The sequence below is a fragment of the Amia ocellicauda genome, chromosome 14 (assembly GCF_036373705.1).
Source record: "Amia ocellicauda isolate fAmiCal2 chromosome 14, fAmiCal2.hap1, whole genome shotgun sequence".
Classification (NCBI taxonomy): Eukaryota; Metazoa; Chordata; class Actinopteri; order Amiiformes; family Amiidae; genus Amia; species Amia ocellicauda.
Genome location: NC_089863.1, coordinates 22334444 through 22347823, shown reverse-complemented (window position 1 = coordinate 22347823; position 13380 = coordinate 22334444). Strand labels below are relative to the sequence as shown.

General features: G+C 41.7%; 5 non-coding genes across 5 annotated transcripts; 1 reads left to right on the top strand and 4 right to left on the bottom strand.

Moving 5' to 3' along the window:
* Positions 1 to 348: 348 nt before the first annotated feature.
* Positions 349 to 421, bottom strand: trnam-cau (transfer RNA methionine (anticodon CAU)). The gene has a single exon. It is a non-coding gene; the product is annotated as a tRNA-Met (tRNA).
* Positions 422 to 2882: 2461 nt separating this feature from the next.
* Positions 2883 to 2955, bottom strand: trnam-cau (transfer RNA methionine (anticodon CAU)). Its single transcript has one exon. It is a non-coding gene; the product is annotated as a tRNA-Met (tRNA).
* Positions 2956 to 5436: 2481 nt separating this feature from the next.
* trnam-cau (transfer RNA methionine (anticodon CAU)) lies at positions 5437 to 5508 on the top strand. The gene has a single exon. It is a non-coding gene; the product is annotated as a tRNA-Met (tRNA).
* Positions 5509 to 8833: 3325 nt separating this feature from the next.
* trnam-cau (transfer RNA methionine (anticodon CAU)) lies at positions 8834 to 8906 on the bottom strand. The gene has a single exon. It is a non-coding gene; the product is annotated as a tRNA-Met (tRNA).
* Positions 8907 to 11368: 2462 nt separating this feature from the next.
* Positions 11369 to 11441, bottom strand: trnam-cau (transfer RNA methionine (anticodon CAU)). Its single transcript has one exon. It is a non-coding gene; the product is annotated as a tRNA-Met (tRNA).
* Between the last annotated feature and the right edge of the window lie 1939 nt (positions 11442 to 13380).

Below are 13380 nucleotides of genomic sequence, written 5' to 3'. Positions count from 1 at the left end.
GACGCAGCACCTTACACCACTCGGCCATCCTGACTTGTGCTGCAGTGATCAAATTGAGTCGTTGCCGACGTCATGGAAAACAATGAACTTTTCAATGACTGTGTTCTGCCAGGGCTTCCTTCACTTTGACTTTTGGGATCACGACGTCATCTCACCAATGGCCGAAATAGCTCAGTTGGGGGAGCGATAGACTGAACATCTAAAGGTCCCTTGTTCCATCCCAGGATTTGGCATTTTGCCATGAATTTCTTCAGACAGCGCAAGCAACCACTTTATTGCACAGGTGTGCACCTTTTTTCTGCAGCTGGAGATCAGTGTGGTAGAACTCAAAGATAAAGGAAGAGTGCTTGCCCCGTGTGAGGGTCGAACTCACCACCTTCAGATTATGTGACTGACGCGCTACCTACTGCGCCAACGAGGCACGGCATGGCCAGCTCCCTCTACTCCAACTGACCTCTTAGCATGACAACCACTCCGATGAACATTCGTGAACACATATTTTCCCCGAATGACAACCATGCGCCTGTGATGTAGTGATTAGCTAGGTACGTATTAAGCAGTTCGACTGCAGATTATTACAGATAATTATTAAAAGACCATTGTGCCCCAGGGGACGCGTTTTATATGTCTTGTGCATTTGCTTCGGTGACAGAATCTAGAGCTTCCCCGCAGCGCCAGTGGTGTAGTGGTATCATACAAGGTTCCTGTTCTTGTGAGTTGCGTTCGATTTCTGGCTAGCGTATGCCACACAGCCTACTGTCTTACTTGCTTTCATTGCCCTTGTCATTTCATTTTTTTCTTCATTCCAGAATACAGCGGCTAGACTTTTCCTTGGCAATTCATTGGACCATTTCTTTCTTTTGAGGTTATTCAATTTCAAGAACACAAAGACCATACTTTCTGGGAGTTATATTTCAGAAATAAAACGAGACACTCTCAAACTTTGTATCTCCTTCAACAACAAACAAACAAGCCAAAAGAGAAGGAAAAGAGCAGTGTTTGGGGTCGTTACTCACAAAAAGTAATGTCTTACATTGTACTCGTTACTCAAATCAAAAGTAACTAAACACTTTACATATTACTTCCTGGATAATGTAATTAGTTACTTTACTTTTACATTACTCTGCATTACACCCCAAACGTTGCGGGACCTCAATAAACAATTTCAAAGCTACACCAACACAAGCAGTTGATAATGACAGAGACATACTGTTATCTTTTGTTGTTTTAATAAAGCGCCACAGGAAAACCAGGCCAGTGTCGGAAGCCCACCCCCTGTTGTGGGAGGAGCGGAGCGATTGTGGGTTTGGTTTTGTGTTTCGTTTTAAAAATGAAGACAGAAAGCAACACTACGAGCGATAGAGCCTGGTGTGGAAAGGACTTTTGTGGCTGTTTTATTCTTTGTGCTTTAGATGATTGGAGACAGCATAATAAATAAACGTTTCTGTTAAGAGATATTAGCAGTAGCTAAATGTGTATAGACAACATTATACTCAGACAAGCATTACGTTACCATAAGAAAACGTGCAACACTAAAATACATCTTTGCTATTTATTTTTATTATTGTTATTATTGTAATCATCATCAAGATATGTGCTAGTAGATCTGCATCTTAAATGTCTCAACTTGACTCCTTTAACTTATTACTCTTACTACAGATTTGTAACTGCAAACGACAGTTTTTCTAATATTTTTATTGTACGACATAGACGTCCTTATCGTCCTTATTTAGACCATATCGTTACAATGTGTAATGCAGTAACGAGAACAAAAAAAAGGAATCAGTAACTGTAATATTATTTCTCCTTTTGGAACCATACCACGTTATGTTACTCGTTACTACCAAAAGTAATAACATTACTGTAATGCGTTACTTAGTAACGCGTTACCCACAACCCTGGAAAAGAGTTGCACTGTCGTTTCTTGAATCTCAGGGCATTCTAAATCTGTTTCGGAGGCGTTCCCCAAAGGCACAATATGTGGATGATATGGGCAAAAAGAAGGAGAAAAAGCTACTGTGCGCTAGATGACATGTAAAGCAAGGAACACATTCGTTACTGTCCCAGCAATCTCCGAGAAACACCGTGTGTACGCATCCACTGTGATATGTGATTGAAACAACGAGATTGCAAGCGCCCATGTGCATCATTTTTACTTCTCGGGTTGAAGTCACAGACAGACTGTGGTCAAAAAGTAGGGAGTTATCAGGGCCAGGTGCCAGGGGTGATACATGTAAGGTACACGCAATAACGCCGAGCTATAGCCTCCACTATGCTGAGTGTTGCTTTGTGGGTACAGCGACTAAATTAAGACATGTTGAAGTCAATCAATCAATGAATAAATACATGTCCATTGATTTATGTATTGATGTATTTCTTTCAACATTGAATTCTTTGTGTAATGTCGTTTTCAACACAGTCCTCAACTCTTGTTGTCCTTGTCGCCAGCACGGGTAAGTGTGTGCTCCTGAGTGGTAAAAGGACCCTTGTCAGAGGTGGGATTCAAAGCCAAGCCTCTACAGGAGACGATGACCTGCACGCAGCACCTTACACCACTCGGCCATCCCGACATGTGTTGCGGTGATCAAATTGAGTCGTTGCCGACGTCATGGAAAACAATGAACTTTTCAATGACTGTTCTGCCAGGGCTTCCTTCACTTTGACTTTTGGGATCACGACGTCATCTCACCAATGGCCGAAATAGCTCAGTTGGGGGAGCGATAGACTGAACATCTAAAGGTCCCTTGTAACATCCCAGGATTTGGCATTTTGCCAAGAATTTCTTCAGACAGCGCAAGCAACCACTTTATTGCACAGGTGTGCGCCTTTTTTCTGCAGCTGGAGATCAGTGTGGTAGAACTCAAAGATAAAGGAAGAGTGCTTGCCCCGTGTGAGGGTCGAACTCACCACCTTCAGATTATGAGACTGACGCGCTACCTACTGCGCCAAAGAGGCACGGCATGGCCAGCTACCTCTACTCCAACTGACCTCTTAGCATGACAACCACTCCGATGAACATTCGTGAACACATATTTTCCCTGAATGACAACCATGCGCCTGTGATGTAGTGATTAGCTAGGTACGTATTAAGCAGTTGGACTGCAGATTATTACAGATAATTATTAAAAGACCATTGTGCCCCAGGGGACGCGTTTTATATGTCTTGTGCATTTGCTTCGGTGACAGAATCTAGAGCTTCCCCGCAGCGCCAGTGGTGTAGTGGTATCATACAAGGTTCCTGTTCTTGTGAGTTGCGTTCGATTTCTGGCTAGCGTATGCCACACAGCCTACTGTCTTACTTGCTTTGATTGCCCTTGTCATTTCATTTTTTTCTTCATTCCAGAATACAGCGGCTAGACTTTTCCTCGGCAATTCATTGGACCATTTCCTTCTTTTGAGGTTATTCAATTTCAAGAACACAAAGACCATACTTTCTGGGAGTTATATTTCAGAAATAAAACGAGACACTCTCAAACTTTGTATCTCCTTCAACAACAAACAAACAAGCCAAAAGAGAAGGAAAAGAGCAGTGTTGGGGTCGTTACTCACAAAAAGTAATGTCTTACATTGTACTTGTTACTCATATCAAAAGTAACTAAACACTTTACTTATTACTTCCTGGAGAATGTAATTAGTTACTTTACTTTTACATTACTCTGCATTACACCCCAAACGTTGCGGGACCTCAATAAACAATTTCAAAGCTACACCAACACAAGCAGTTGATAATGACAGAGACATACTGTTATCTTTTGTTGTTTTAATAAAGCGCCACAGGAAAACCAGGCCAGTGTCGGAAGTCCACCCCCTGTTGTGGGAGGAGCGGAGCGATTGTGGGTTTGGTTTTGTGTTTCGTTTTAAAAATGAAGACAGAAAGTAACACTACGAGCGATAGAGCCTGGTGTGGAAAGGACTTTTGTGGCTGTTTTATTCTTTGTGCTTTAGATGATGGGAGACAGCATAATAAATACACGTTTCTGTTAAGAGATATTACGAATAGCTAAAAGGGTATAGACAACATTATATTCAGAAGTTACTGTAAGAAAACTTTCCATGTGCAACACTAAAATAAATATTTGCTATGTATTATTATTATTGTTATTATTGTAATTTTTATCAAGATATGTGCTAGTAGATTTGTATTTTAAATTGCTGAACTTGACTCCCTTAACGTATTACTCTTACTACAGATTTGTAACTGCAATCGACAATTTCTGTAATATTTTTAAATTACACCGTAGACGTGCTTAACCAGGGCGAGTTACAGCTGAAATAAAACACACACGTATCACGATGAATTGTACAGTAACAGCAGCTACAATAGAGTTGCACTCGTGGCGTTTATGGACTTATGGACGCATTTATGAAACCAGTCCTTAATGTTTCAGAGGAAAACCCAGATCTGCTTTATTTATGTATACATTCATTAAACTTGTAAATGGGCACACGTTAACGAAATCGTGTTCGCCTTCATACTGATTGTCTCTGCACCTGTGATGTAGTGATTGGCTAGGTACGTATTAAGCAGATCGACAACAGACTAATAAAAATAATCATTAAGACATCATCTTGCCACATGGGACGCTTTCTATGAATTTGCTTCAAGGACGCAAGCCAGAGCTTCCCCAGCAGCGCCAGTGGTGTAGTGGTATCATACAAGAGTCCCATTCTTGTGACTCTGGTTCGATTCCCGGCTGGCGCATCCGACACAGCCCGCTCTCTTTCTTGATTTGATTGTACTTGTCATTTCATTCTTTTCTTCATTCCAGAATGCAGCGGCAAGACTCTTCTTTAGCAATTGACTGAATTTTCATTTCTTTCTTTTGAGGTTATTATCAGCCCGCTCTCTTTCTTGATTTGATTGTAATCTGCGCAATAGGTAGTCACATTCTGCTGCAGCAGAGAAGGGGTAGTTATCCATCTCGTGTTATTTCACAGGAGTTCGTATGTGCCCATTTCAAGTTGAGGAGCTTACGTGACAGTTCCTGTAACTATTCACTTCTTTACCTGGTGTCTATTGTGTAACGCGCAGCATCTTTTTATTTATTTATTTATTTATTTATTTATTTCCATTTTCCGATACTGTCTGGCTGAGCCCCCGTGTCCTAGTGGATCAGACACTGGGTTCCTAAGCCAGGGAGTGTGGCTTTGAGTCCCAGCTGCTCAGAAGCACTGTCATTTTTAAGCTCGGATCTGAGCTCAGACTGAGCCCCGATCCGCTTAGTTCAAAACAATTGACATGATGCTTCCCACAGCACATACAGGGTGAAATGTGAAGGCACTGAAACCTGGAAAGCTGCTCCAGCGCATGGAGAAGCTCGGTGTGCAGTCTTGAACAGGAAAGTGGAAATAACGCAGGGCTTTGCAAACTTGTATTGCTTGCAATATGCAATATAGGAGTGGCTGTGACGTTAACAGGTGGATGAGTGCCCAAGGAGCAGAGTGGCGCAGCGGAAGCGTGCTGGGCCCATAACCCAGAGGTCGATGGATCGAAACCATCCTCTGCTATGTTTCAACTTTGGTTTTGTTTCATTTCGGAAAGGTCTGAATAAAGTGCAATCTGGAAAGATGCTAATGGACATTTTCCTTCCGCACTCAGGAACAGGAAACTGCAGATATCGCAGGGCTTCCCAAATGTTCACCGATTGCAATTTGGAAAACAAATTGCCTGCCACTTTGCAATCCTGGAATCATGTTCTACCACAGTGAGATATTGTGGGGAAGCAGTTTCTAAGCGTTGGTGGTATAGTGATTAGCATAGCTGCCTTCCAAGCAGTTGACGCGGGTTCGATTACCGGCCAACGCAATATACACTCCCCTCTCTGTCTGTTCTCAGCTGCCTTGTGTGCTCTTTCATGCTGCTTCAGACACTTTTAAGAACATAAGGGAGTTAACAAACGAGAGGGGACCATTCGACCCATCTTGCTCGTTTGGTGTTCATTAATATCGAAGTGATCCAAGGATCCATTCCAGACCATTTTTAAATGTTCCCAAACTTTCAGCTTCAACCACATCGCTGGGTAGTTTATTCCAGATTGTGACTACTCTCTGTGTAAAGAAGTGTCTCCTGTTTTCCGTTTTGAATGCCTTGAAGCCCAATTTCCATTTCTGTCCCCGGGTAGTCTCCTCTGTACCAGGGTGAAAAGGTTCAGTTCTCTCAGTCTCTCCGAGTAGGACTTTCCCTTGAAGACCTGGAATAAGTCTGGTTGCTCTCCTCTGAACTGCCTCTAAGGCAGCAATATCCTTTTTGAAGTGTGGTGCCCAGAACTGTACACAGTATTCCAGATGAGGTCTAACTAGCGCATTGTACAGTCTTAACATGACTGCCCTTGTTTTAAATTCTACACTTTTGACAATATACCCTAGCATTCTGTTTGCCTTCTTTATTGCTTCCCCACATTGCTTGGATGGAGAAAGTGAGGAGTCCACATAGACTCCTAGGTCTTTCTCATGCGTTACTTCATGTAGATTTGTACCTCCCATAGTGTAATTATAGTGGACATTTTTGTTACCTGCATGTATTACCTTGCACTTGTCCACATTGAATTGCATTTGCCAGGTGTCAGCCCACAACTGAATATTATCTAAGTTCCTCTGAATAGCCTGTGCTGCCAAGATTGTATCTGCTGAGCCACCTATTTTCTTGAAGTACTGTTGGAAATATCCCATCTGGCCCAGGTGATTTGTTTGTTTTTAATTCTGCTAGTCCCTTTAGTACCTCCTGCTCATTTATCCTGATCTCTCTTAGGGATTGACTGGACTGATTGTCAACCTGTGGCATGTCATCTGTTTTTTCTTTTGTAAAAACCTCTGTGAAATACTCATTTAGAATATGTGCCACATCTTGTTCGTTTTCCAAGATACCTCCGTTTTTGCCCTTTATCTGTTTCACCTCCTCCTTTATTAACCGCTTGCTGTTGTGATATTGAAAAAAGCTCTTTGCATTGGTTTGAGCTCCAAGAGCTATTTTTCTTTCTAATTCCCTCTTTGCTTTCCTGATCCCTTTCTTAAGATCTCTTTGCAGCTCAACATATTCTATGTATTTTGTTTCGTCACCATCCCTTTTGTATGTGCTATACAACATTGTCTTCCTCTTTATATTTTTTGCATACCTCTATTAAACCATTTTGGCCAATGTTTTTTGTTCCTCAATTTGCTAAGTTTTGGTACAAATTGTTCCTGAGCCTCGTGTAGTATATTCTTAAAATATACCCATGCATTTTCAACTAACTCTCTGAAGACTCTTTTTGGAAGTTGAAGAAAGTGTTTTGTGATTATTATATAATGTTTTATATTAATACTAGCATTAGAAGTAGTTTTGTATACAGACTGAGCACATTCGATTTAGCAGGACAAGTAAAGGGTCAACAAGGTCGATTTGTTAGAAACTCCTGTCAGTAATGAAAGATTACACAGTGCCGAAATAGCCTAGAGCTGTCTCCTGAGAATTTGTTTATGACTTAATCGTTTCTCCAGATAGGCAGGAATTGTTTCTGTTAAAGAACGATTGACACTAGGTAAATGACGACCGTGGGATCGCATCTTCCTAGTGCACATCAAAGACGGACATCTGCTTTGGATCCATCACCTCTTCACGGGAGGACAGATCGTAAAACGGACCCGGACCTGTATCTTCTGATTGGATGAACGGCCATAAGATGTTACGTCATTTTTCCTATAAAGTTGTACTCATGTTTGTAAACATTAAGTCTCACTGAAGGAATTATTTCTGACGTGGAGCTTCCGAGCCGGCTCCATTAAAGTTCTATTTGCTTTATCTCCGCGACTTCTCCACTAATTTCCCACGTGGTTCTACAACTCAGACTTAGTAACGCGTTACCCACAACCCTGGAAAGAGTTGCACTGTCGTTTCTTGAATCTCAGGGCATTCTAAATCTGTTTCGGAGGCGTTTCCCAAAGGCACAATATGTGGATGATATGGGCAAAAAGAAGGAGAAAAAGCTACTGTGCGCTAGATGACATGTAAAGCAAGGAACACATTCGTTAATGTCCCAGCAATCTCCGAGAAACACCGTGTGTACGCATCCACTGTGATATGTGATTGAAACAACGAGATTGCAAGCGCCCATGTGCATCATTTTTACTTCTCGGGTTGAAGTCACAGACAGACTGTGGTCAAAAAGTAGGGAGTTATCAGGGCCAGGTGCCAGGGGTGATACATGTAAGGTACACGCAATAACGCCGAGCTATAGCCTCCACTATGCTGAGTGTTGCTTTGTGGGTACAGCGACTAAATTAAGACATGTTGAAGTCAATCAATCAATGAATAAATACATGTCCATTGATTTATGTATTGATGTATTTCTTTCAACATTGAATTCTTTGTGTAATGTCGTTTTCAACACAGTCCTCAACTCTTGTTGTCCTTGTCGCCAGCACGGGTAAGTGTGTGCTCCTGAGTGGTAAAAGGACCCTTGTCAGAGGTGGGATTCAAAGCCAAGCATCTACAGGAGACGATGACCTGCACGCAGCACCTTACACCACTCGGCCATCCTGACTTGTGCTGCAGTGATCAAATTGAGTCGTTGCCGACGTCATGGAAAACAATGAACTTTTCAATGACTGTGTTCTGCCAGGGCTTCCTTCACTTTGACTTTTGGGATCACGACGTCATCTCACCAATGGCCGAAATAGCTCAGTTGGGGGAGCAATAGACTGAACATCTAAAGGTCCCTTGTAACATCCCAGGATTTGGCATTTTGCCAAGAATTTCTTCAGACATCGCAAGCAACCACTTTATTGCACAGGTGTGCGCCTTTTTTCTGCAGCTGGAGATCAGTGTGGTAGAACTCAAAGATAAAGGAAGAGTGCTTGCCCCGTGTGAGGGTCGAACTCACCACCTTCAGATTATGAGACTGACGCGCTACCTACTGCGCCAACGAGGCACGGCATGGCCAGCTCCCTCTACTCCAACTGACCTCTTAGCATGACAACCACTCCGATGAACATTCGTGAACACATATTTTCCCCGAATGACAACCATGCGCCTGTGATGTAGTGATTAGCTAGGTACGTATTAAGCAGTTGGACTGCAGATTATTACAGATAATTATTAAAAGACCATTGTGCCCCAGGGGACGCGTTTTATATGTCTTGTGCATTTGCTTCGGTGACAGAATCTAGAGCTTCCCCGCAGCGCCAGTGGTGTAGTGGTATCATACAAGGTTCCTGTTCTTGTGAGTTGCGTTCGATTTCTGGCTAGCGTATGCCACACAGCCTACTGTCTTACTTGCTTTGATTGCCCTTGTCATTTCATTTTTTTCTTCATTCCAGAATACAGCGGCTAGACTTTTCCTCGGCAATTCATTGGACCATTTCTTTCTTTTGAGGTTATTCAATTTCAAGAACACAAAGACCATACTTTCTGGGAGTTATATTTCAGAAATAAAACGAGACACTCTCAAACTTTGTATCTCCTTCAACAACAAACAAACAAACCAAAAGAGAAGGAAAAGAGCAGTGTTGGGGTCGTTTCTCACAAAAAGTAATGTCTTACATTGTACTCGTTACTCATATCAAAAGTAACTAAACACTTTACTTATTACTTCCTGGAGAATGTAATTAGTTACTTTACTTTTACATTACTCTGCATTACACCCCAAACGTTGCGGGACCTCAATAAACAATTTCAAAGCTACACCAACACAAGCAGTTGATAATGACAGAGACATACTGTTATCTTTTGTTGTTTTAATAAAGCGCCACAGGAAAACCAGGCCAGTGTCGGAAGCCCACCCCCTGTTGTGGGAGGAGCGGAGCGATTGTGGGTTTGGTTTTGTGTTTCGTTTTAAAAATGAAGACAGAAAGCAACACTACGAGCGATAGAGCCTGGTGTGGAAAGGACTTTTGTGGCTGTTTTATTCTTTGTGCTTTAGATGATTGGAGACAGCATAATAAATACACGTTTCTGTTAAGAGATATTAGCAGTAGCTAAATGTGTATAGACAACATTATACTCAGACAAGCATTACGTTACCATAAGAAAACGTGCAACACTAAAATACATCTTTGCTATTTATTTTTATTATTGTTATTATTGTAATCATCATCAAGATATGTGCTAGTAGATCTGCATCTTAAATGTCTCAACTTGACTCCTTTAACTTATTACTCTTACTACAGATTTGTAACTGCAAACGACAGTTTTTCTAATATTTTTAATGTACGACATAGACGTCCTTATCGTCCTTATTAAGACCATATCGTTACAATGTGTAATGAAGTAACGAGAACAAAAAAAAGGAATCAGTAACTGTAATATTATTACTCCTTTTGGAACCATACCATGTTATGTTACTCGTTACTACCAAAAGTAATAACATTACTGTAATGCGTTACTTAGTAACGCGTTACCCACAACCCTGGAAAAGAGTTGCACTGTCGTTTCTTGAATCTCAGGGCATTCTAAATCTGTTTCGGAGGCGTTCCCCAAAGGCACAATATGTGGATGATATGGGCAAAAAGAAGGAGAAAAAGCTACTGTGCGCTAGATGACATGTAAAGCAAGGAACACATTCGTTACTGTCCCAGCAATCTCCGAGAAACACCGTGTGTACGCATCCACTGTGATAAGTGATTGAAACAACGAGATTGCAAGCGCCCATGTGCATCATTTTTACTTCTCGGGTTGAAGTCACAGACAGACTGTGGTCAAAAAGTAGGGAGTTATCAGGGCCAGGTGCCAGGGGTGATACATGTAAGGTACACGCAATAACGCCGAGCTATAGCCTCCACTATGCTGAGTGTTGCTTTGTGGGTACAGCGACTAAATTAAGACATGTTGAAGTCAATCAATCAATGAATAAATACATGTCCATTGATTTATGTATTGATGTATTTCTTTCAACATTGAATTCTTTGTGTAATGTCGTTTTCAACACAGTCCTCAACTCTTGTTGTCCTTGTCGCCAGCACGGGTAAGTGTGTGCTCCTGAGTGGTAAAAGGACCCTTGTCAGAGGTGGGATTCAAAGCCAAGCCTCTACAGGAGACGATGACCTGCACGCAGCACCTTACACCACTCGGCCATCCCGACATGTGTTGCGGTGATCAAATTGAGTCGTTGCCGACGTCATGGAAAACAATGAACTTTTCAATGACTGTGTTCTGCCAGGGCTTCCTTCACTTTGACTTTTGGGATCACGACATCATCTCACCAATGGCCGAAATAGCTCAGTTGGGGGAGCGATAGACTGAACATCTAAAGGTCCCTTGTAACATCCCAGGATTTGGCATTTTGCCAAGAATTTCTTCAGACATCGCAAGCAACCACTTTATTGCACAGGTGTGCGCCTTTTTTCTGCAGCTGGAGATCAGTGTGGTACAACTCAAAGATAAAGGAAGAGTGCTTGCCCCGTGTGAGGGTCGAACTCACCACCTTCAGATTATGAGACTGACGCGCTACCTACTGCGCCAACGAGGCACGGCATGGCCAGCTACCTCTACTCCAACTGACCTCTTAGCATGACAACCACTCCGATGAACATTCGTGAACACATATTTTCCCTGAATGACAACCATGCGCCTGTGATGTAGTGATTAGCTAGGTACGTATTAAGCAGTTGGACTGCAGATTATTACAGATAATTATTAAAAGACCATTGTGCCCCAGGGGACGCGTTTTATATGTCTTGTGCATTTGCTTCGGTGACAGAATCTAGAGCTTCCCCGCAGCGCCAGTGGTGTAGTGGTATCATACAAGGTTCCTGTTCTTGTGAGTTGCGTTCGATTTCTGGCTAGCGTATGCCACACAGCCTACTGTCTTACTTGCTTTGATTGCCCTTGTCATTTCATTTTTTTCTTCATTCCAGAATACAGCGGCTAGACTTTTCCTCGGCAATTCATTGGACCATTTCTTTCTTTTGAGGTTATTCAATTTCAAGAACACAAAGACCATACTTTCTGGGAGTTATATTTCAGAAATAAAACGAGACACTCTCAAACTTTGTATCTCCTTCAACAACAAACAAACAAGCCAAAAGAGAAGGAAAAGAGCAGTGTTGGGGTCGTTACTCACAAAAAGTAATGTCTTACATTGTACTTGTTACTCATATCAAAAGTAACTAAACACTTTACTTATTACTTCCTGGAGAATGTAATTAGTTACTTTACTTTTACATTACTCTGCATTACACCCCAAACGTTGCGGGACCTCAATAAACAATTTCAAAGCTACACCAACACAAGCAGTTGATAATGACAGAGACATACTGTTATCTTTTGTTGTTTTAATAAAGCGCCACAGGAAAACCAGGCCAGTGTCGGAAGTCCACCCCCTGTTGTGGGAGGAGCGGAGCGATTGTGGGTTTGGTTTTGTGTTTCGTTTTAAAAATGAAGACAGAAAGTAACACTACGAGCGATAGAGCCTGGTGTGGAAAGGACTTTTGTGGCTGTTTTATTCTTTGTGCTTTAGATGATGGGAGACAGCATAATAAATACACGTTTCTGTTAAGAGATATTACGAATAGCTAAAAGGGTATAGACAACATTATATTCAGAAGTTACTGTAAGAAAACTTTCCATGTGCAACACTAAAATAAATATTTGCTATGTATTATTATTATTGTTATTATTGTAATTTTTATCAAGATATGTGCTAGTAGATTTGTATTTTAAATTGCTGAACTTGACTCCCTTAACGTATTACTCTTACTACAGATTTGTAACTGCAATCGACAATTTCTGTAATATTTTTAAATTACACCGTAGACGTGCTTAACCAGGGCGAGTTACAGCTGAAATAAAACACGCACGTATCACGATGAATTGTACAGTAACAGCAGCTACAATAGAGTTGCACTCGTGGCGTTTATGGACTTATGGACGCATTTATGAAACCAGTCCTTAATGTTTCAGAGGAAAACCCAGATCTGCTTTATTTATGTATACATTCATTAAACTTGTAAATGGGCACACGTTAACGAAATCGTGTTCGCCTTCATACTGATTGTCTCTGCACCTGTGATGTAGTGATTGGCTAGGTACGTATTAAGCAGATCGACAACAGACTAATAAAAATAATCATTAAGACATCATCTTGCCCCATGGGACGCTTTCTATGAATTTGCTTCAAGGACGCAAGCCAGAGCTTCCCCAGCAGCGCCAGTGGTGTAGTGGTATCATACAAGAGTCCCATTCTTGTGACTCTGGTTCGATTCCCGGCTGGCGCATCCGACACAGCCCGCTCTCTTTCTTGATTTGATTGTACTTGTCATTTCATTCTTTTCTTCATTCCAGAATGCAGCGGCAAGACTCTTCTTTAGCAATTGACTGAATTTTCATTTCTTTCTTTTGAGGTTATTATCAGCCCGCTCTCTTTCTTGATTTGATTGTAATCTGCGCAATAGGTAGTCACATTCTGC